The sequence below is a fragment of the Oncorhynchus nerka genome, linkage group LG16 (assembly GCF_034236695.1).
Source record: "Oncorhynchus nerka isolate Pitt River linkage group LG16, Oner_Uvic_2.0, whole genome shotgun sequence".
Lineage (NCBI taxonomy): Eukaryota > Metazoa > Chordata > Actinopteri > Salmoniformes > Salmonidae > Oncorhynchus > Oncorhynchus nerka.
The window spans coordinates 37,061,568-37,084,449 of record NC_088411.1 but is presented as its reverse complement, the minus strand read 5'-3'; the positions used below and the strand labels follow the sequence as shown (position 1 = coordinate 37,084,449).

General features: G+C 43.0%; 1 non-coding gene and 1 pseudogene across 1 annotated transcript; one reads left to right on the top strand and one right to left on the bottom strand.

The window, feature by feature from the left end:
- Window positions 1-6,216: 6,216 nt before the first annotated feature.
- Window positions 6,217-6,332, bottom strand: LOC115122100 (U5 spliceosomal RNA). The gene has a single exon (XR_003862406.1). It is a non-coding gene; the product is annotated as a U5 spliceosomal RNA (small nuclear RNA).
- Window positions 6,333-12,067: 5,735 nt separating this feature from the next.
- LOC115122098 (chromobox protein homolog 2-like) lies at window positions 12,068-16,475 on the top strand (annotated as a pseudogene).
- Window positions 16,476-22,882: the final 6,407 nt, after the last annotated feature.

The following is a 22,882-nucleotide window of genomic DNA, read 5'->3' as shown; positions in this document are numbered from 1 at the left end:
AGGGATTGTTCTACTCCTAAATTGTCCCTAGTTAAAAACATTATTGTCTATGTAATGCAGTGTTTAACTCATTTGTCAGCTCAGGCCATCTCCAGTGACCATACGCCCAGATTAGCTGCAGGGAAATACTGTAGAGTGGAGACCATAAAAACGCAGACACTAATAGGACAGAAATGACTTACTATTAGTTAAATATTAATTGGTCACCAGTAATATCAAATAAATATGTAATTTTCCCCCTCACAATCCCCATTAGCCCTGGGGTCCGGCAAAATTAAGGCAGTTAAACAATGGGCATCCCTATAGTTGACACACACAACGTTATCCACCGAAACTACACAATTCTCTATCCCATGCCCTCATACACATTCCCCACATTTTGGAATATCCCTCCAACAAACTGCTGCGACATGACCATAAACGTTGCAGCTGAAACAGAAGAGTGGATTCCACACAAAGGTTCTAACAGGATAACTGATATATCATAACATGACTTTGTCAGGTAGAAACTCGGACTCAAAAGGACAGTGACTCCTCTGTTAAACCACGCTCACCACCGGGTCTGCGTCGCACCAAACAGCGGGCAGGAATCTTTAACCTCAGTAACTCCACCTCCACACTTAACGCGACCCCAGAAAGGACGTCACATTCTCACCGAGCCCTGTTCAAGTAGCCTAAAGGCGTCCGCATGCGTTCCCATGTGCATACTGTGTATTATGATGACATGTTGTGACGTTGTTTTTCTTTTCGTTTTGCACTTTGGTAAGAGTTTTTTGGTTGTTGGGGCACACACATTTTTTCTTGAGACAAGCCGAAATCGGTAGCCAAAGAGTACACGCATTCGTCGGTGATTGGTCAACAGAAGGGATTCTTCAGTAAAGTCTTTGTTGTCAATCAATGAGAAAAATCATTTAGATGCACATTTTTCCATTTATAAATACTGCACCAAATATCTGAGTTAGATGTAAAATTGCTCTACTAAAATCTCCTGTGCAAAATCAATGAAAGATTTGAGTTATCTTAGATGAATTCGGACTATTTTGAGGGTGTATACTGTCTACGGCGTTTCAAAAGGGACAGACAAGCACACTTGTTTGTTTCTCCTAGCGGACTTCGGCTGCCGCTTGTACTGTAGTCTCTTCTCAGTGAGCCGCGCTTCAGAGACCACACTAGCCCTCGATCATAACTCTCAGTTCCATTACATTATACATGGGAGTAAATGGAAGGCGTCTTCTGTACCGGGGAGTTTTGTTAAGAGCCCCGATGCTCAGTCTGAACATTAACATGCATCGCTTGCCGTGCTGTTTCAGAAGCATAAGGACTTCATCTTTCATATAAGTGAGAAATAATTTTCATAAAACAAAAGGTTAAATTAATACACACAATTTATAGGGTTATGGTTCACACATGGCCATATTTCCATGTTACAGTGCTTGTTTACAGAAGACAGATAATTATCACAGCTAGTCGACTCCATCTGCGTCTCTGAACACATTTGTGTAAATGACTAAACAGGAGGACCACAAAGATGTTATTACTGAACAATACTGTCGGCTGCAACTGTGTTAAAACAGTGTGTACAGTAAGTGTTTATTCTGCATTTGTGAAATATTTTAATATGATGAAAGTAGAGGGATTTATGTTCTACAACCGAACTGCAAGTGAGAATCGATTCACGTTTAGATTGAGTATTTGGCTGTTGTCGCTTTAACAGAACATGTAAAGTCCTTGGACAATAGGAGTAAGGTTAGGTTCCTAAGACCACACGTCTTCTCAATCCATGCATCCTTACTACTCTATATTAACTGTAATGTATAAAACAATGGCAATGATGAACTAAATACACCACAATGACCAACATTCCCAGGAGTTGTACACAGATGTTCGGGGTGGTGGAATCTAATGATCAAACTAAGTTAAGCAAGGTCTTCAAGGTAGGCTATCCATATCTTCTTTACCTTAATGGCCAATGGAGTCCACAACGGGTCCTAATGGGTTGTTCTCCAGTTTAGAGTCCACTGATGTTCCTCTTGAATACCAATAGCCAACGAGCATCACCCCCCCCCCCCCAACCCTTATTTGATTGGCAAAATGCCAATACACGCCCCAGCGTACATGTTGGACCCAAAGTACGCTGGCAAGAGCATCCTGTCTGGTGCAGAGATCAACAAGGCCTATGGTGTCATCACTACCGTGTCTCGCCACCTTGGCCTGGGTGCAAGGTTCTTGGCAGTTTGGCAAAGTACACTTCCAAGCAAGGGCTTTGGGATGGAGATGCAATATGGCAGTCGTGCCAACATATCTCATCAGCCACCTGGTGGAAGGGACTTTGTGGATCTGAGTATCTTTCCCCTGTTGTCTCCATCATCCTCCAAATCCCACCAACATCAGCCGCCTCAGAGCGCAACTGGTCCTTGTTTAGGAACACACACCAAAGCACGCAACAGGCTGACCAATACAAGGGTTGAAAAATTGGTGGTATCTGGGCAAATTTGAGGCTTTTTGAGCCTGACAACAGGCCATCCTCAACAAGGTTGGAAAGTGACAGTGAAGATGAGGCCTCAGAGTCTGATGTTCAAGAGGTGGACATTGAGGTCACGGGAGAAGACATGGAAGCCTGAGAGGAAGACACCCAAAGCTTTAGTTCCTAGACTATCATTGAAATAGCCTGGCCTATTTATTGGTAAAATTACTTCACCACCAGAGCACTACACAGATGATTTAAAAAAAAAACTCATCAGCAAACTTTGATTATTTGAATCAGCTGTGTACTGATACTGCTGGGTAAAAACATGCACCCAGACGGGGCCCCTGAACCGAGTTTGGGAAACCCTGTTCTAGAGCGTGTGTTATTTATGTGATAATGCCCGAGAAGCCGGTGTTGAGGAAATATTGGCACGAGTGTTGTTATGCCCAAGACGAAGTCCAAACACTGGCTTCGAGGGCATTTAACTAAATGTTATTCTAAAAGAAATGTGAGATAATGTCTAGATGCTTTTTATAGTGGAGATCAAGTTCATAAATTGCCTGGCCGGGCTGCTGAGACAGTGAATTGCACAATCAGAGTAAATGGGCATTTTAACGTCATAAATTTAGCCAGTAGTAACTTGTGGAATAGACCATGGCTGGAATGCAGTATTAACCAATCAGCATTAAGGATTAGACCCACCTGTTGTATAAATTCAATATAATACACGAGTTGAATCAAAACATGTTATCACCCTAATTCATGAGTTGAATGCTTGGAATCTTCACAGATCGTGTGACATAAAACACTACCTTTCTTTCCTTTAACATTCTCATAAATGTAAATAATGTATTTCTAAGTATTAAGCGTTTAACAACTGAAATAGAACATAAACACTTAAAACCCTGTGCGATTCCGGTATCTTGGAGATCTCAGAAAATACACTGCAAGTGTAACTAATGATACTTACGTAACATTTCATTATGTTTCTCCATGAAAACAATTATCATGAGCACACAAATCCAAAATGATGTAGGCCTATGCCATTGCGAAATCAAATGCTTCTAACCGCAAGACTCAAACGTAGGCCTCATGTCATTAGTGTTGGATTGATTGAATACGCATTTGTGTCTAGCTGTAGGACAGTTGTCTAGTGATATTGGTGTCCTGGGGACAGTAAGACAGAGACTGGGTTTCTGGGGACTACGACAGCTGACTTTGGAGGGCAAGGTTTTAATCATTAAAGCTGTGATTTTACCTGTGCTTTTATTAACCAGTTCTGTTTTTATTCCCCCTCAAAGGAGTATTTTTAGACCTGGAGCGGATGCTTTTTTACTTCCTGTGGTGAGGCAAGTGGGAGAGGCTGAGGAGGGAGGTGGTAAAGAGGCCCAGGTCCAAGGGGGGGAAAGACTTGCCTGACCTCTACTTGTTCCTGGGCAGCCGCAACACAGCGTTACATCTGACTCTGGCCACCTCCCCGGTCAACAACAAGACTCAGGCCCTCGCACGGTTCTGGCTGGGATCTTACCTCAGGACTCTGAGGCTGATCCCAGTCGACCTGTGAGCCCCAGTCTCTTTCCTGCTACACACGCACTACGTCCAGCTCCAGAAGTTTTTAAGACATTTTAAACTGGAAAAAGAAACAGTCACAGTTTTAACTAAACACTGCTCTCTTCTCTCTCTTGTGCAGGATCGGGAACCAGTGTGTCCAGTGCGCGGGCTCGCTCTAGGCGAGCCCACAACGGTCTGGCCAACGTGGCCCATCCTGCTCTCCTGAATCGGCATCAGGACCTGTCCTGGATGGTCGCCCACGAGATCCTCCCGGTCAGGGCCATTATGCACTCACGAGGCATGGCGAGGACATCCGCGTGCCTCCGACGAGGCTGCGGCCAAGAAGAGTCGGTGAGGCACATTCTCTGGCAGTGCAGAGCTGCCAGGGACCTGTGGAAGGAAGCAGGCCCCCTGATCACCACCTGTCTGCCAGCAGGGGAGGACCTAACACCTCAGCTCGTGCTGTATGGGGTGGGCCGGAGGCCTATTCCATCGAAGGCCTTCACCAAGTTCTGGCCCACCCTCACGTGCTTGAAGGAAGCACTGTGGTCCTCCTGCCACCTGCTGGTAGGGAAAAGTGTAGAGACCACCCCCCAGGGAGTGGCCATGGTAGCCATGGAAGCCCTGAAGTACAGATACGCCCCAAAAAACTATAGAAGTAGTACTGTAAAGTATTTTTTACAACACTGTAAATTAGCGTCATTTAGAGCCGGGGCTTTACAAGTAGGCCGTCAATGTAAGTAAGAATGTGTACTTAACTGACTTGCCTAAACAAATGTTGGGCTTACTAGATAGCCTGCATGGAAGAAAATAGATGTCTTCCTGGTATAGCGAAAGCACCTTAAAAAAGTATGGGCATAACAGGCCAGCCATGGACCTTCAGCTGCCCTATGCAGGCAATAAATTGCCACCCCTCCTATTTGCCTAAACTAGAATAGTGGTCGGCAATAGGTTACTCAGCTAATAGTCGGCAGAACAGAACATAATAGCAGCCCAATTCATAGGCCTAAGCTACAAATTAAACACAATGTTTAACACATCTTATTCTGCCCTTGAGTTGCGTTCCCATGCAAAACTAGACAGATAGCTAACAACTAAGTCTTAAATAAAACTCCCAAGGCGTGACTTTTCTTGAATGAATATATTGAAAACGTTTATGTTGTGAAACTGCAAAATACAGAAAATAATATACTTTAGTGTTCAATTCACACCGACATACTGTAGCTGTACATTAAACATTTGAAGTTGCATAAATACAAAAGCACGCGCTAAGGTACCATGCATCTGGCATGATGCCAAACCATATAGCTAATTGTTAACCATATGGTAATTGCTCCTTTCATTACTCTAATAATGTATAACCATCTATGTAGAATAACAAAGCATATTACACTAGAAACAGTAACAAAACTACAGTATTGTATATTTTACAATTCGTTTGCATGACGCATGAGCAAAGTAATACAGCTAACGACATACACAAAAGGCATTGCAATTTGTGAGTAAATGCAACCAACATTGATATGTAAGAAACTCTATCAATAACAAGATTATCATCATTAGCTAAATGCTTGAATCGAACTTACAAACAAATATTTTTCCAAGGCTGAAGCGTGACAAGAAATAACTACATTGAAAGACCTGCACCGTTGTTTGTAGCGTTGTTTGTAGCTGCTTCTATGCGTGCAAAACAAATTCTGAACTTCCCGTTTGCGTTGTCTTTCTAAGTACCAGAAAGCGCCACTAGGGGGCAAATAACACCATTGAACACAATGAAAATCCAATTTAACCATTGTAATAAAATAATCTGTTACCTTCTAACAGGATGGCAGCACACATCTGGTTAGTATACTATATAATCAGTGCAATGTCAATAACCAACACAATAACATATCCTAATATTTAAAATGTAAATACACTGATAAAATCAAGAATGTCTATTAAATTTGTTTGTTCTTATGTTTCTGCCACTGCCGCACGCAAAAAGGGAACTTTATCCACACCCTAAGTAAATATAATTCACCACCTACCAATCATTTTCAAACCACGTTGGAAAAAGCAGCCCGTTTTCAACACCAACCCAACCATAACAACTTGAACTCTATTTTCCTCCAGGTCGAAGAGAGATCCAATAGATCCAGCCGCCCAATTCTACACAATTCTCTGCAGTATGAATTTGACTTTGAACAAATGTAGGAAGCCCAGCCGTGAAGCCGGGCATCAAAAAATTAGTTGATACTCATAATGTTCCTCTCCACGGAAATCTTTAGTAAAAGGCGAAAGATTTATGCGATCTGAAGAGAAACCAGAGTGTACTACAGATTGCTGAACACAGTTCAGTCCCACTTCTCGGCTTTACTCTTCACATTCATGGTTAAATGATAAACAAACCCTACCTAAAATCGCCGATACAACACAAACACAAATTCCAGTCCACCGATGCAGAGAAATAAATAAGTTTGACTAAGTGTCAATGCTTTGTAATTTCATTCAGTCTTCACACAAACGAAATGCACGCTGGGTATTATATAAATCACTTCCTGTTTGACCCGTTCATTCGTAAACATTATTTAATCTGCAACGACAGTGTAATTTCAGAAACTAAGAAGAGCAATGTTGGCGTAACAGTTTAGCCAGCGCCAAAAGTTTACTATCAAAATTGGAAACGATGTTCAATTTGTAATATTTGCAGAAGGGACGAAATACAAACGCTTCTACATGGAGCAAGCGCATGCGCCGTTGAGACCCGGAAGAAACTTCACAAGGCAGTGGTGAGAAGCAGGGACGAGGGGCGACAAAAAATTATATTCATATCGGCAACATTTAATTGCTGGGTTTAACACAATTACATGTAACCACTATCTGCAACAATGTATCAACTTTGAAATCTGAACGTAATAGTTTGCAACATGTATTATGGTACTAGGGGTTAACTAGTCCCCCCTAAGAACAATGTCTAATTGGTGACACAAAAAAAGCAAAGTTTGGAAAGAAAATTGGTATGTGAATGATGGTCATACTTAGACGAATAAACTATCAAGTGAAATAAATGGCTACAGTTCACACTTTTTTTTAAATGTATTTGATTAAATGTTTTATTAGAAATGGGACTTTTTTTCTTTGTTGTTAATTTGCCTTACAATATGTACAATTGCAAATATTATTTGAATAATCCAAGTTTTGAAATCCCAGCAGTCTTTAAAGGGGTTAAAATGACATACAGGAGAAAAATGTTTTCAATAGTTGTTCATTTAATTAAGTAAAACAAGTATTTATTGGATTTGAATATAACATTGGAATATAACATGTAATGACAATAACTTGACTAATTAAGTCAGTGTAACATTGATGTGGAAACTTTTATGCTCTGCTATTGCACAATTCTAATTTGTTCATAGGTCACAAATGAAGTTGTCCCCAGTAAAATTGGAGCACAACTCATGAGCACACCTCCTGTACTGCTCACACCTAATCCAGTCCCCACCTGGGACTGAAAACAGCACCTGGGACTGAAAACAGCTCCTTACAGAAAATGCACTCTGCATCCCCTTCTTTTGTGGCTGATGTGGCTGCTTGTGTTGCAACAACCTTCTTTTGTGGCTGATGTGGCTGCTTGTGTTGCAACAACCTTTTGTGGCTGATGTGGCTGCTTGTGTTGCAACAACCTTTTGTGGCTGATGTGGCTGCTTGTGTTGCAACAACCTTTTGTGGCTGATGTGGCTGCTTGTGTTGCAACAACCTTCTTTGACAACAACCTTCTTCCAACACTTTTGATAAACTGGGCAAAATAGAAACAGGCCTATAACAGTTAGGATCAGCTTGATCTCCCCCTTTAAATAAAGGATGAATCGTGGCTGCATTTCAAGCAATGGGAACCTCCCCAGAAAGGAGAGACATGTTAAAAGAGTTGGAGATAGGTTTGGCGATGATAGGGGCAGCAACCTTAAAGAAGAAAGGGTTTAAACCATCTGACCCAGATGTTTTTTAGAGGGAGGTCAAGTTTAAGGAGCTCCTTTAGCATCTCGGACTCAGTGACTGTCTACAGGGAGAAACTTTGTCGCGGGGCAGTGGAAAAAGAGGGAGAAGCATCGGGCATAGTCGCATTAGAAGGGGTGGGAGATGAGGAAATGTTGGACGGGCAAGGAGGCATGGCTGAGTCAAATAGGACTCCTGACTTAATGAAGTGGTGATTAAAGAGCTCAGCCATGTGCTTCTTGTCAGTAACAACCATATCATCAACATTAAGGGACATGGGCAGCTGTGAGGAGGAGGGTTTATTCTCCAGGTCTATAACCGTTTTCCAGAACTTCTTGGGTTTAGACCCATAGAGAGATAACTGCTCCTTATTAAAGCAACTAACTTTGGCCTTCCGGATAACCTGAGTGCACTTATTTATCATTTGCCTGAACAATAGCCAGTCAGCCTGAGTATGTGTGTGCCGAGCCTTTCGCCAAATGGAATTCTTGAGGTGGAGTAACTCTACAAGATCACGGTCGAACCAGGGCCTGAACCTGCTTTTAATTCTCATTATGGGGCGTGTTTGTTAACAATACCACTGAAAATATCAAAAAAGAAGGTCCAAGCGTCTTCGACAGAGGGGATGAAGCTGATTCTATACCATTTTACAGAGGCCAGTTCATGAAGGAAGGCTTGCTCATTAAAGCTTTTTAGCAAGCGTCTATGACAAATCAGGACAGGTCGTTTCACTGAGCAGCCATTACGAACACAGGCTGTAAAACAGTGATCACTAAGGTCATTACAGAAAACACCAGATTGATACCTATCAGGATTATTTGTGACGATAACGCAGAGGAGAGTAGCCTTTTCTGTGTGTTTGGAATCATACATTGTGGGATTGGTAATAATCTGAGAAGATTTAGGGAGTCCCATTGCTTTAAGGTGATTTAAGCATGTCCCAGTTTAGGTCACCAAGCAGGACAAATTCAGACTTAGTGTAAGGGGCCAGGAGAGAGCCATAACCAGAAAGGTTAACATCAGTATTCAAAACACTCTTCCTTAACCAAGTCTCAGCTGTGAACCCACACTTTCAATTGATCCATTTTAGGTAATAAGCTTCTAGTGTTAATGTGCCGAAAATACAGGCTTTTACGAGAGCGGAAATCAATGAAGCAGATATCAGAGCACAAGTCAGAATTGGGGCTAGCAACAGTAGATGGGCCAGGGAGTACATGCACATTCCAGATATCATCAGCAGTAATACAATCAAGGCACGGCAGAGGACAGGGAGAGATCTGCAGTGCTGATTTATGACATCTGAATGTGCATCAGATGGCAACAAGATCACATCATACATCAATTTCATCAGGTAACATGAATACAAAGCCGACGAGTGGTGGTTAGAATAGGATGGGAGGCCAAAAGTCTGTGTAACCAATAGAGAGTCAGAGTCCCAAGTGGGTACAAACAGTCTGTCCCACGGTTGGGTAAAGAAAGTTTGTAGTCAACAAAGTATGCAGGAGTCATGAGGCAAATAGCAAAATGCAGATTTACTACTAGTGTGGTTGCTAGCTTGCTAATTTAGCATAAATTGTCTAAATGACCGGTAGAAACTCATTCATAACCATAAAGGGGTAACTAGCCCCCTATCTACATTTTTCTTTCTAAATGAGTGGATTGTTTATCTGGAGAAGAAAATAAAACCTAATATAACTCAAATGGAAAGTATATTTATATTTTAAAATCTGTAGATCAAACTTCATTGGAATATATCTACAATTTCAAAAGATTTGATCAATTTACCACAAAATTGTTTTGTTGAAATATCTCCAAAAGATGTGATGACACAGAGGAAATGTTTTCTTGAGCAAGAGCAGTGGCAGCCAGAGAGCAGTGGCAACCAGAGAGCAGTGACAACCAGAGAGCAGTGGCAACCAGAGAGCAGTGGCAACCAGAGAGCAGTGGCAGCCAGAGAGCAGTGGCAGCCAGAGAGCAGTGGCAGCCAGAGAGCAGTGGCAGCCAGAGAGCAGTGGCAGCCAGAGAGCAGTGGTAGCCCGAGAGCAGTGGCAGCCAGAGAGCAGTGGCAACCAGAGAGCAGTGACAACCAGAGAGCAGTGGCAACCAGAGAGCAGTGGCAGCCCAAGAGCAGTGGCAGCCAGAGAGCAGTGGCAGCCAGAGAGCAGTGGCAGCCAGAGAGCAGTGGCAGCCTAAGAGCAGTGGCAGCCAGAGAGCAGTGGCAGCCAGAGAGCAGTGGCAGCCCGAGAGCAGTGGCAGCCCGAGAGCAGTGGCAGCCAGAGAGCAGTCTTCCCAATTCACCTAAACAATTCAGACTACTCCCTGGCTCCGGAGGCCCCCTTTCCCAGAGCCCTGGAAGAGTGCTTCTACACCTAGTGTTGGGCCCTCAAGAACTGCCATTTTTCAGGTCAGTGTCTTGCCACTGTTTCGGAGCTAAGAGACAAAGAAAAGGGGGTTCTTAGCTAGACAGCGTACCCTCAGGTCAATAATATCGGCACATCTATTGCAGTATTACAACAACCATCTGTCTCAGAGCAGATAGTACTGATTGCTCTGTCCCAGGCTCCACGACTGAGCGTGTTTGTCTGGCTGGGAACAGTGCTGGGGGGGGACCTCTCAATACCGTGTCCATGAGGGCCATTGCCTGTGGTGTGCGCTTCTGGATGGTATTATGGCCCGCCTTCTCTGCTCCTGCTATCAAGGCACAAGACGAGACCCAAATGCAGACACAGGAGGCAGATGGTTGGAGTCTTACAATGTTTATTAATCCAAAGGGGTAGGCAAGAGAATGGTCGTGGACAGGCAAAAAAAGGTCAAAACCAGAGTCCAGGAGGTACAGAGTGGCAGACAGGCTCATGGTCAAGGCCGGCAGAATGGACAGGCAGGCAGGTACAAAGTCCAGAAACAGGCAAGTGTCAAAACCGGGAGGACTAGAAAAAGCAGGCGACCGGTAAAACCGCTGGTTGACTTGGAAACATACAAGACGAACTGGCACAGAGAGACAGAAAACACAGGGATAAATACACTGGGGAAAATAAGCAACACCTGGAGTGGGTGGAGACAATCACAGGGACAGGTGAAACAGATCAGGGCGTGACACCTGCTGGCCTAAGGGGTGATCTTCAAGCATATCAATGCCGACACAGGTACGGAAGGAATGAAGGACGTGAAAGGAATGAGAGAGTCTTAGAAGGGAGGGAGGGTAAAGGGGTGTGTGGGGTGGAGTCAACACATTTAGGAAGACAGGTTTATATGTTGAGAGGGATGGAAAAGATAAAGAAAGCAAAGGAATACACATTTTACTGCAATGGGTCTATTTTACCTTGTTCACTTTCTAACACTCTCCACTATTGATGGTCTTTCCACTTAAATCTCTCAGAGTTTTCTGTCATTCTACTCCCCATTCTGTCCCCACAGGCCTCTGCACGGGATGCGTTGTTGGTTGACTCTGTGATGCTCGCCAAGAAACTGCAGGATATCAGCCAACCAGAGACACTGAGGGTGGTGGAGGACCTCTCACATGGCCTTATCGGCCTATCAGGACTCGCTAGGGAGATACAGGTAGCTTCAGACATCTCTGCGTAGAGCGAATCAGAGAGTACTGGCAAGCGACCAAAGTTTGAAAGGACCAATCGTGGGGCTGGCCCATCAAATGGAGGGGCTGAAGAGATGCCTATAACACCCAGGGGGAAAAATGAGTTTTATTGAGAAAAACTTTTACTTACTATGACTGAGTTAACATATGTGGTTGTCTTACCCAGCTACCTGAATCAACTAACTGTAAGTCGCTCTAAAATGTACATAATAACATTGACCACTGTGAAATTCTGACAAGTGTGCTGAAATATTTTATATATTTTATTTATACAAATATCTTGCATGTGAAATGTAATACTCAAGTTTAATGGTCGAATAATAACTTATTGTCAAGTTATAAATGTTCGAAGTATTTGCCTTTTATGGAGCCTAGAAAATATCGGATAATAATTGTAACACTGTAATAACGAGGCTCCTAAACCAAAAGCTATACAGGCGCTCTAGAATGAAGAAGTGAAAGTGACGTATCAGATGCTCGGTTGCCTGAACTACGGATGCCGCTGGAGGGCAATATTTTCTCCCTGTTCCGCTTTTCCTTTCGTAAAAAAAGGAGAGAGGGGCTGTAGCAATGGAGGGGGTAACTGTAGGGCACGTATTTGACGCCGAATGCATCCTCAACAAACGTCCACGAAAGGTATGAAATAACGTATCTTATCCTAATATGAAAACATGAGACCCGGTTCAATCGTTTAACTCTTTCCCAATCTTCTCCTTTGCAGGGGAAGTTTGAGTATTTGGTGAAGTGGAGAGGGTGGTCGTCCAAGTGAGTAGCTATTTAGCAAGCAGCTGGCTGAGCTAAACAATGACAACAATGTATCCCTTGAGCCCAGGCAACCCCGGATTTCATTCACATCCATAATATTTACAATCGGAGATTATTCCGGTGTTTTTTGGATAGACTGCATGATGCATGGAAGAAAGACGATGGTGTTCGCCGTTTCTGTGTCTTGCTTTATTTTCTTTAGCCCGAGCAGTTTATGTTACGATGCCAAATCGGTATTCAGTAACGTGAGCAGGCATCACCCTACTACGGTAGCGAACTGTAGCAGCGGGAATATGGAACGCCCACTATTTGCATGCAGCCGTGCTTTCGTCGTGCTAGTTTACCAATAATGTTTCCATACAAAACCATCTTTGATGTTGCTGAATGTAAATCTCCGAGCAAACGCTCCAGTTTCAGCCATTTAAATATACGCTAGCCCTAAACAATGAATAGCTACTCTCAATATTAGCTATTATTCAGCTAATAGTCTTAATATTTTATTTAGACACAACGTGAATTATGTTTTTTTTTTTTTTTAATATGATGCGACTATGTCTGACATTGTATCTGAAAAAGGCGATTTAAACTAGATCCACCTGAACAGAGAATTCATAGTTTGACATTATATGTGCAATGTCTCTACTGTGCACTAATAAACCGTTACATTTTTTTTTTTTTTTTATAATATCTGGTTTTCTTTACAGACATAACAGTTGGGAGCCTGAAGAGAATATTCTGGACCCCAGATTACTGGCTGCCTTCCACAAGAGGTGTGTTATTGATATCATACGACAGTGGTTCAGTTGTTTGACAAGAACCCCTTCATATTTAATGTAGCTACATGGGGTATTAGACTTGCCCTGGTCAAATGCATCCTTCCTCCAATCCTTGAAGCAATCACTTATATCTGACTTAACCAAATTGGTTAAATTAAACTTTCACTTATTCAGTTATTAAGATCAGTAGTCTCTTCAAGTAAGGAAGGAGGCATTTTTAAAGAGGCAGAACATTGTCAGTGACTGTATCTGACTGTGTGTGTGTGTGTGTGTGTGTGTGTGTGTGTGTGTGTGTGTGTGTGATTTCTACAGAGCACAAGAGAGGGAGCTACTCTTCCGTAAGAGAGGGAAGAGGCCAAGGGGACGTCCACGGAAAATTCTGGTAATCATCACACTGTTGCTGCTATTCAAACATATGCGATTTAGTCACGACTCACTACAACAAATGTAGCAAATTCACTTCCTTTAGTCATGTTAATTATACTTGTAATGTCTTCTCAATGATTGATCCATTATATTTACAACAGTAGCAGCAATTATTCATTTGTTTGTTTGAATGATGAATATAAAAAACTCTCTCTCTCCGTCTTTAGGAACCAGAACCAACTGAAACCAAATCCGACCGCTCCTCCTCCTCCTCTTCATCCGGCCTGTCCTCCTCTCCCTCCTCCTCTTCCTCAGAAGAAGAAGAAGAAGAGGAAGACCACAGGAAGAAGGCCAAACCAGGTCCTCGCCTCCGCAACCTCTACCCCGTCCCCCAGAAGAGGCCCCAGATTGTTGTGGCCAAAAATGAGCCCGTCCGGAAAAAGCGTGGGAGAAAACCGCTGCTCCCCGAGCTGAGGGCTTTGAGACAGGCAAAGACCCGGCCGCCCCTCCCGCCCCCTTCTCCTTCTCGCCACCAGCAGGTCCTCAGGCCCCCCCGCGAGCCCTTCAAAGAGGAACCCCGAGGGGGGGTGAAGAAGCCTCTACAGCCAGCCAGTTTCACCTACACTGGCCTAAGCTCCAGCCGGGGCTCCAGAGATGAGGTGGCACACCAGGTGGCTGCTGGAGGGGCCTTCTACCAGGCAGGGGCCTCCAAACCTGGGCCACTGAACTCCATTTGGTCAGGTCGCTCCATGTCGACCAACACCCCCACCCCATCCTCTCCATCCTCCTCTTCCTCTCTCAGCAGACCTCCCCCGCCTTACAGTAAGGGCTGGTCAGATCTGAAGCGCTCCCTCTCTGTCTCCGACGCCGGCAGCAGCAATGGCAGAGCAGAAGGGTTCAAGGTGGCTTCCACTCTAAAACCAGGGATGTCTACATCCACACTCTGTCTCCACAGCTCCAAGACCTCCAGTGGGTGTGGGGGCTCTTCAATGGCATGTAGCCCAGCTCAGCGCTTCCCAGCTGGGCAGAGGAGGCAGCAGGAGGGCCCAGGAGGTCAGGCAGGGATGGTGGTTCAGCAGCAGGGAGCCAAGCCCCCCTCCTCTACCCCTCCCTCGGCCAGAGACCGCATCAGTCAGGCCCTCAGCCTCCGAGCTCTCAACCTGCAGAGTGTCAAAAGAATTGCGCCCGGCAATGGTCCCCAGGGAAACGGGACCTTCAGCACCACTGGAGTTGCAGTTTCGAGGTTGAGCCTGAGAAGCAGTGCTAAAGAGACACACACCTCGTCTGGGCTGAACCAGGGCCTGGTGTCGGGAGGGTTAGGGGGAGGGCCACTGCACTCTGGAAGCGTGCCACCAGCCAGAGTGGAGAGGGTGGAGAGAGGGAAGGACACTGGGGCAGAGACGGAGAGAGAGATGGACAACAAGGGACCAGGGGGTGTAGGGAGGGGGAATGGAAGGGTGGAGAAAGGGGGGAGTGTACAGGCACAGGGAGGCGTGTCCACGGCCCGCAGAGGCAGAGCTAACGGGGGGAGACAGGAGGACAGGAAGTCAGGACAGAGCCTTACCGTTAATGAGCGGAACTCCCGGACCCTTAACGAGCTCAGCACGGGTGACTCAGATGACACCAGCAGCAGCGAATCAGAAGAGTGTGACTCCCCTATCCCGACAACAACAACAACAGGGCCCGCCTTGTCTCTATGGAGATGGAAACGGAGACGGACTGGCGGCCGGCGCGGAGCCTTCTAGAGCATGTGTTCGTCACGGATGTCACCGCCAACTTCGTCACGGTAACAGTGAAGGAGTCGCCGACCAGCGTGGGGTTCTTCAACGTCCGCAATCACTAAAGCCTGTCCGTGTATGTACAGGACACCCATAGACACAGGCCATTTCCCCTCCCAATGGTTAAAGGGACATTACGCTTTCAAATCAAAGTTTGACAGACATTTCTTAGACCTCTAAACTAGTCTAATGTCAAGATAAAACCCACTATAGCTGGATCTACATAAGCTATATTATGTGACGTGGTTTCATTAGAATACTTTAGAGGTCTGAAAACATCTGACATTTTATTTATGAGTGAAATGTCTCTTCAAGGTAAGAATCTGGAGGGAGCTTAAACTCACTAAGCTGATCCTGTATCTGTGCCTAAGGGCAACCTATACCTGGAATAATAAGATACAACATGACATTAGGCTTGATTCCAAACCCATCCCTGGTCCCTTTAGCCCATTGATTACCCCTTTGAAGATTTGCAAGGATTGGATCTGAGACATAACAGTCAATTAGGCTTGGGCCTAGTTCCATTTCTGCCTTCAACCCTTTCGCCTAGGTCCTTCACTTTTCAGCATATTTTTTCTTCTACATATCCAGTCTTTTTAGATCTGCGAGGGGGAGTCAACAAGGGATAGGGGAAAGAGAATGTTTTGGTATTGGACCCTCATCAATTGAAGACTTTTGTGAAGACATAGCTGTCTGTATAGCTATGCCAGCATATCCCATCTTACTTTGTATTCTCTTTGGACCAAAAGAGTCATGAATGTGAATTGTGTATTTTTTTTAAAAATCTGTTAAAAAATGGTATTCTGTCAGTCAGTATTTCTCTTGCACTACAGTATGTTATTGTAATCTTTTAAGCCAATTATATTAGACTGAAACATACCTTCTCATCTCAAGCAGGCATGACATTTTTTTTGCCAGTTATCTTCCAGTGTTATCCCTACCTGCCTACCTGTGGCGAAGAATATTTCAATTGACTACAATCACAGTCATTGATAGTAAGAGCATCATAGGAGGTGGAGAAGTGTTTTAATTTATATTTGTACATATGTTTCTCTCCTGTTGATATGAATATGTATCTGTAACTCTGGTGCTTATTATAGCTTCACAGCTTCAGAAACTCGTAGCCTGTGTGCCTCCTGCCATTTCTAAGGTATTGAAATAAACCGTGAGTACTTGTAAAAGTGGGTGCTTAACCATACCAAAACGCTCGTTGTTGTTGTTGTTGTTATTGTTAAACATCTTTTATAAAGCCTGTTTTTACAGCAGCAGTTGTTAGAAAGTGCTTTACAGTCACCCAGCCTAAACCCCAATGAGCAACCTAAGCAGAAGCAACAGCACAGCGGCTAGGAAAAAAACAAGGAAGAAACCTAGAGAGGAACCAGGCACCGAGAGGTGGCCCACCTTCTGGCTGTGTTTTCGTGATTGGTTGGTGCATCTCTGATCTGTACCAAATATGTACTATTATATTGACAAGATATTCAAGTGACCGCTCTAAATGGAAATACATGTCTTTTTTTCTCCAAATGGCCGAAGTGTGTCCACTTACATAAGTACATTCATAACAACCTAACCATTACTAAACTTATAGCAATACAAAAATGTGTAGACTAATTAACACTCATTGACCGCTGATTTTGGGTGGAAAAAAACGCGCTTTGCCTCCACCTCTTCTTTTTTGACTCCACCAAAAACCCTGAAATGTCCATCCCTAACTATAACGTTTTCCGACAAGATAGAACTGCCAAAGGGGCGGTGTTGTAATCTACTGCAGAGATAGCCTGCAGAGTTCTGTCTTACTATCCAGGTCTGTACCCAAACAATTCGAGCTTCTACTTTCCAGAAACAAGACTCTCCCTGTTGCCCCTTGCTATAGACCACCCTCTGCCCTCAGCTGTGCCCTGGACACCATATGTGAACTGATTGCCCCCCATCTATCTTCAGAGCTAGTGCTGCTAGGTGACCTAAACTGGGACATGCTTAACACCCCGTCCATCCTACAATCTAAGCTTGATGCCCTCAATCTCTCACAAATGATAACTGAACCCACCCGGTACAACCCCAAATCCGTAAACATGGGCACCCTCATAGATATCATCCTAACCAACTTGCCCTCCAAATACACCTCTGCTGTTTTCAACCAAGGTCTCAGCGATCACTGCCTCATTGCCTGCATCCGTAACGGGTCTGCAATCAAACGACCTCCTCTCATCACTGTCAAACGCTCCCTTCAAACGCTCCCAAACGCCTTCCTAATCGACCTGGCCCGGGTATCCTGGAAGGATATTGACCTCATCCCGTCAGTAGAGGATGCCTGGTCATTCTTTAAAAGTGCCTTCCTCACCATCTTAAATAAGCATGCTCATTTGAAAAAATTTAGAACCAGGAACAGATATAGTCCTTGGTTCACTCCAGACCTGACTGCCTTTGACCAGCACAGAAACATTCTGTGGCGTTCTGCATTAGCATCGAATAGCCCCCGTGATATGCAACTTTTCAGAGAAGTCAGGGAAGAGTTCCACGTAATTTTAATAAACTGAAACTCACCTAACAAAACAACAAACAACCAACCAAACAAAACGTGACGCTACAGATGTGCAAGCTACAGAAGGCAACTATACATAGACAAGATCCCACAACACAAATTAGGAAAATGGCTACCTAAATATGATCCCCAATCAGAGACAACGATAAACAGCTGTCTCTGATTGGGAACCATATCAGGCCAATATAAACATACAAAAAAACCTAGACATACAAAAACCCTAGACATACAAAAACTAGAGTACCCACCCTGACCTAAAGAAAATATATAGAAAAACAGAGATATCTAAGGTCAGGGTGTGACAATTACCGACCACTTCTCCGCTGTGCAATCTGGTTTCAGAGCTGGTCATGGGTGCACCTCAGCCACGCTCAAGGTCCTAAACGATATCATAACCGCCATCGATAAGAGACATTACTGTGCAGCTGTATTCATCGACCTGGCCAAGGCTTTCGACTCTGTCAATCACCACATTCTTCTTGGCAGACTCAACAGCCTTGGTTTCTCAAATGATTTCCTCGCCTGGTTCATCAACTACTTCAGGACACTGTGTTAACTAACCTCCAGACGAGCTTCAGTGCCATACAAATCTCCTTCCGTGGCCTCCAACTGCTCTTAAATTTCCAGTTAAAACTAAGAGCATGCCCTTCAACCGATCGCTGCCCGCACCTGCCCACCCGTCAATCATCACTACTCTGGACGGTTCTGACTTGGAATATGTGGACAACTACAAATACCTAGGTGTCTGATTCGACTGTAAACTCTCCTTTCAGACTCACAATAAGCATCTCTAATCCAAAATTAAATCTAGAATCAGCTTCCTATTTCGCAACAAAGCATCCTTCACTCATGCAGCTAAACATACCCTTGTAAAACTGACCATCCTACCGATCCTCGACTTCGGCGATGTCATCTGTAAAATAGCCTCCAACACTCTACTCAACAAATTGGATGCAGTCTATCACAGTGCCATCCGTTTTGTCACCAAAGCCCCATATACTACCCACCACTGCAACCTCTATGCCATTGTTGAATGGTCCTCGCTTCATACTCGTCGCCAAACCCACTGGCTACAGGTTATCTACAAGTCTCTGCTAGGTAAAGCTCCGCCTTATCTCAGCTCACTGGTCACCATAGCAGCACCCACCTGTAGCACGCGCTCTAGCAGGTATATCTCACTGGTCATCCCCAAAGCCAATTCCTCCTTTGGCCGACTCTTCTTCCAGTTCTCTGCTGCCAATGACTGGAATGAACTGCAAAAATCACTGAAGCTAGAGACTCATACCTCCCTCACTAGCTTTACGCACCAGCTGTCCGAGCATCTCACAGATCACTGCAGCTGTACATAGGTCATCTGTAAATAGCTCATCCAATCTACCTCATCCCCAAACTGTATTTGTTTATTTATCTTGCTCCTTTGCACCCCAGTATCTCTACTTGCACATTCATCTTCTGTACATCTACAAGTCCAGGGTTTAATTGCTATATTGTATTTATTTCGCCACCATGGCCTATTTATTGACTTACTTCTCTTATCCTACCTCATTTGCACATGCTGTATATAGATTTTTCTACTGTATTTGTGATTTTATTCCATGTGTAACTCTGTGTTGTTGTTTGTGTTGCACAGATTTATTTTGGCCAGGTTGCAGCTGCAAATGAGAACTTGTTCTCAACTAGCCTACCTGGTTAAATAAAGGTGAAATATAAAATAAAATTATCTGTCTTTACACATCTTCCAAGTAGGTTGTTCCCCAGATGTTTGGAAGCACTGTTAAAAGTTACCAGCAGATGTCACTGTTGCATGGCAATGTCACACCAAACCCCTGCATCTCCCAGTGCACGATATCATATCCAAGCAGTAGACCAGGGGATCCAATTTTGCTAGCAATTTTTTTTTCACACGACCCCATCATGTAATCAACAGCCAATGTTTACTTCAGTCAGACAGTGTTTTGGACAGCATTTCAATCTGAAGAGTATGGTTTAAAGTAACTGAATGGGATCAAGAAGGTACTGGGAAGTTCACAAGATCAGGCAATAATAATATTCTGTGTAGAAAACAATACCATCATAAATTAAGTTATCCACCCCCCCCCAGTCTGATTTAGTGCTTAGTCTTGTCCACTCGGCTCTAATGGCTTGTGGACATAGTAGAGGGAAACAGTATGTATGTATGTGTTCCTGAGAGTCTTACATTTCAGTAATGGGGTCATAATATTTTGTAGCTTAAACTATTCAACAGATTCTCAGAACCTGCATCACATTTCCAGCGTGAAAAAGAAAGCTTTGAACATGTTTGGAATTGCAAGGGGTGTGTAGACTTTACCTAGACAACCCAGTATATTAACACAGTATATTACCTAGACAACCCAGTATATTACCTAGACAACCCAGTATATTAACACAGTATATTACCTAGACAACCCAGTATATTACCTAGACAACCCAGTATATTACCTAGACAACCCAGTATATTAACACAGTATATTACCTAGACAACCCAGTATATTACGTAGACAACCCAGTATATTAACACAGTATATTACCTAGACAACCCAGTATATTAACACAGTATATGACCTAGACAACCAAGTATATTACCTAGACAACCCAGTATATTACCTAGACAACCCAGTATATTACCTAGACAACCCAGTATATTAACACAGTATATTATCTAGACAACACTGTGTATTACCTAGACAACCCAGTATATTAACTAGACAACACTGTGTATTACCTAGACAACCCAGTATATTAACTAGACAACACTGTGTATTACCTAGACAACCCAGTATATTACCTAGACAACCCAGTATATTACCTAGACAACCCAGTATATTACCTAGACAACCCAGTATATTACCTAGACAACACAGTATATTAACTAGACAACACAGTATATTAACACAGTATATTACCTAGACAACCCAGTATATTAACACAGTATATTACCTAGACAACCCAGTATATTAACACAGTATATTATCTAGACAACACTGTGTATTACCTAGACAACCCAGTATATTAACTAGACAACACTGTGTATTACCTAGACAACCCAGTATATTAACTAGACAACACTGTGTATTACCTAGACAACCCAGTATATTACCTAGACAACCCAGTATATTACCTAGACAACCCAGTATATTACCTAGACAACCCAGTATATTACCTAGACAACCCAGTATATTAACTAGACAACACAGTATATTAACACAGTATATTACCTAGACAACCCAGTATATTAACACAGTATATGACCTAGACAACCCAGTATATGAGCTAGACAACCCAGTATATTACCTAGACAACCCAGTATATTAACACAGTATATTACCTAGACAACACTGTGTATTACCTAGACAACCCAGTATATTAACTAGACAACACTGTGTATTACCTAGACAACCCAATATATTAACACAGTATATTACCTAGACAACACTGTGTATTACCTAGACAACCCAGTATATTAACTAGACAACACTGTGTATTACCTAGACAACCCAGTATATTAACACAGTATATTACCTAGACAACCCAGTATATTACCTAGACAACCCAGTATATTACCTAGACAACCCAGTATATTAACACAGTATATTACCTAGACAACCCAGTATATTACGTAGACAACCCAGTATATTAACACAGTATATTACCTAGACAACCCAGTATATTAACACAGTATATGACCTAGACAACCAAGTATATTACCTAGACAACCCAGTATATTACCTAGACAACCCAGTATATTACCTAGACAACCCAGTATATTAACACAGTATATTATCTAGACAACACTGTGTATTACCTAGACAACCCAGTATATTATCTAGACAACACTGTGTATTACCTAGACAACCCAGTATATTAACTAGACAACACTGTGTATTACCTAGACAACCCAGTATATTACCTAGACAACCCAGTATATTACCTAGACAACCCAGTATATTACCTAGACAACCCAGTATATTAACTAGACAACACAGTATATTAACACAGTATATTACCTAGACAACCCAGTATATTAACACAGTATATTATCTAGACAACACTGTGTATTACCTAGACAACCCAGTATATTAACTAGACAACACTGTGTATTACCTAGACAACCCAGTATATTAACTAGACAACACTGTGTATTACCTAGACAACCCAGTATATTACCTAGACAACCCAGTATATTACCTAGACAACCCAGTATATTACCTAGACAACCCAGTATATTAACTAGACAACACAGTATATTAACACAGTATATTACCTAGACAACCCAGTATATTAACACAGTATATTACCTAGACAACCCAGTATATTAACACAGTATATGACCTAGACAACCCAGTATATGAGCTAGACAACCCAGTATATTACCTAGACAACCCAGTATATTAACACAGTATATTACCTAGACAACACTGTGTATTACCTAGACAACCCAGTATATTAACTAGACAACACTGTGTATTACCTAGACAACCCAGTATATTAACACAGTATATTACCTAGACAACACTGTGTATTACCTAGACAACCCAGTATATTAACTAGACAACACTGTGTATTACCTTGACAACCCAGTATATTAACACAGTATATTACCTAGACAACACTGTGTATTACCTAGACAACCCAGTATATTAACTAGACAACACTGTGTATTACCTAGACAACCCAGTATATTACCTAGACAACCCAGGATATTACCTAGACAACCCAGGATATTAACTAGACAACCCAGGATATTAACTAGACAACCCAGTATATTAACTAGACAACCCAGTATATTAACTAGACAACCCAGTATATTAACTAGACAACCCAGTATATTACCTAGACAACCCAGTATATTAACTAGACAACACTGTATATTACCTAGACAACCCAGTATATTAACTAGACAACACAGTATATTACCTAGACAACACAGTATATTAACTAGACAACACTGTATATTATCTAGACAACCCAGTATGTTAACTAGACAACACTGTATATTACTTAGACAACCCAGTATATTAACACAGTATATTAACTAGACAACACTGTATA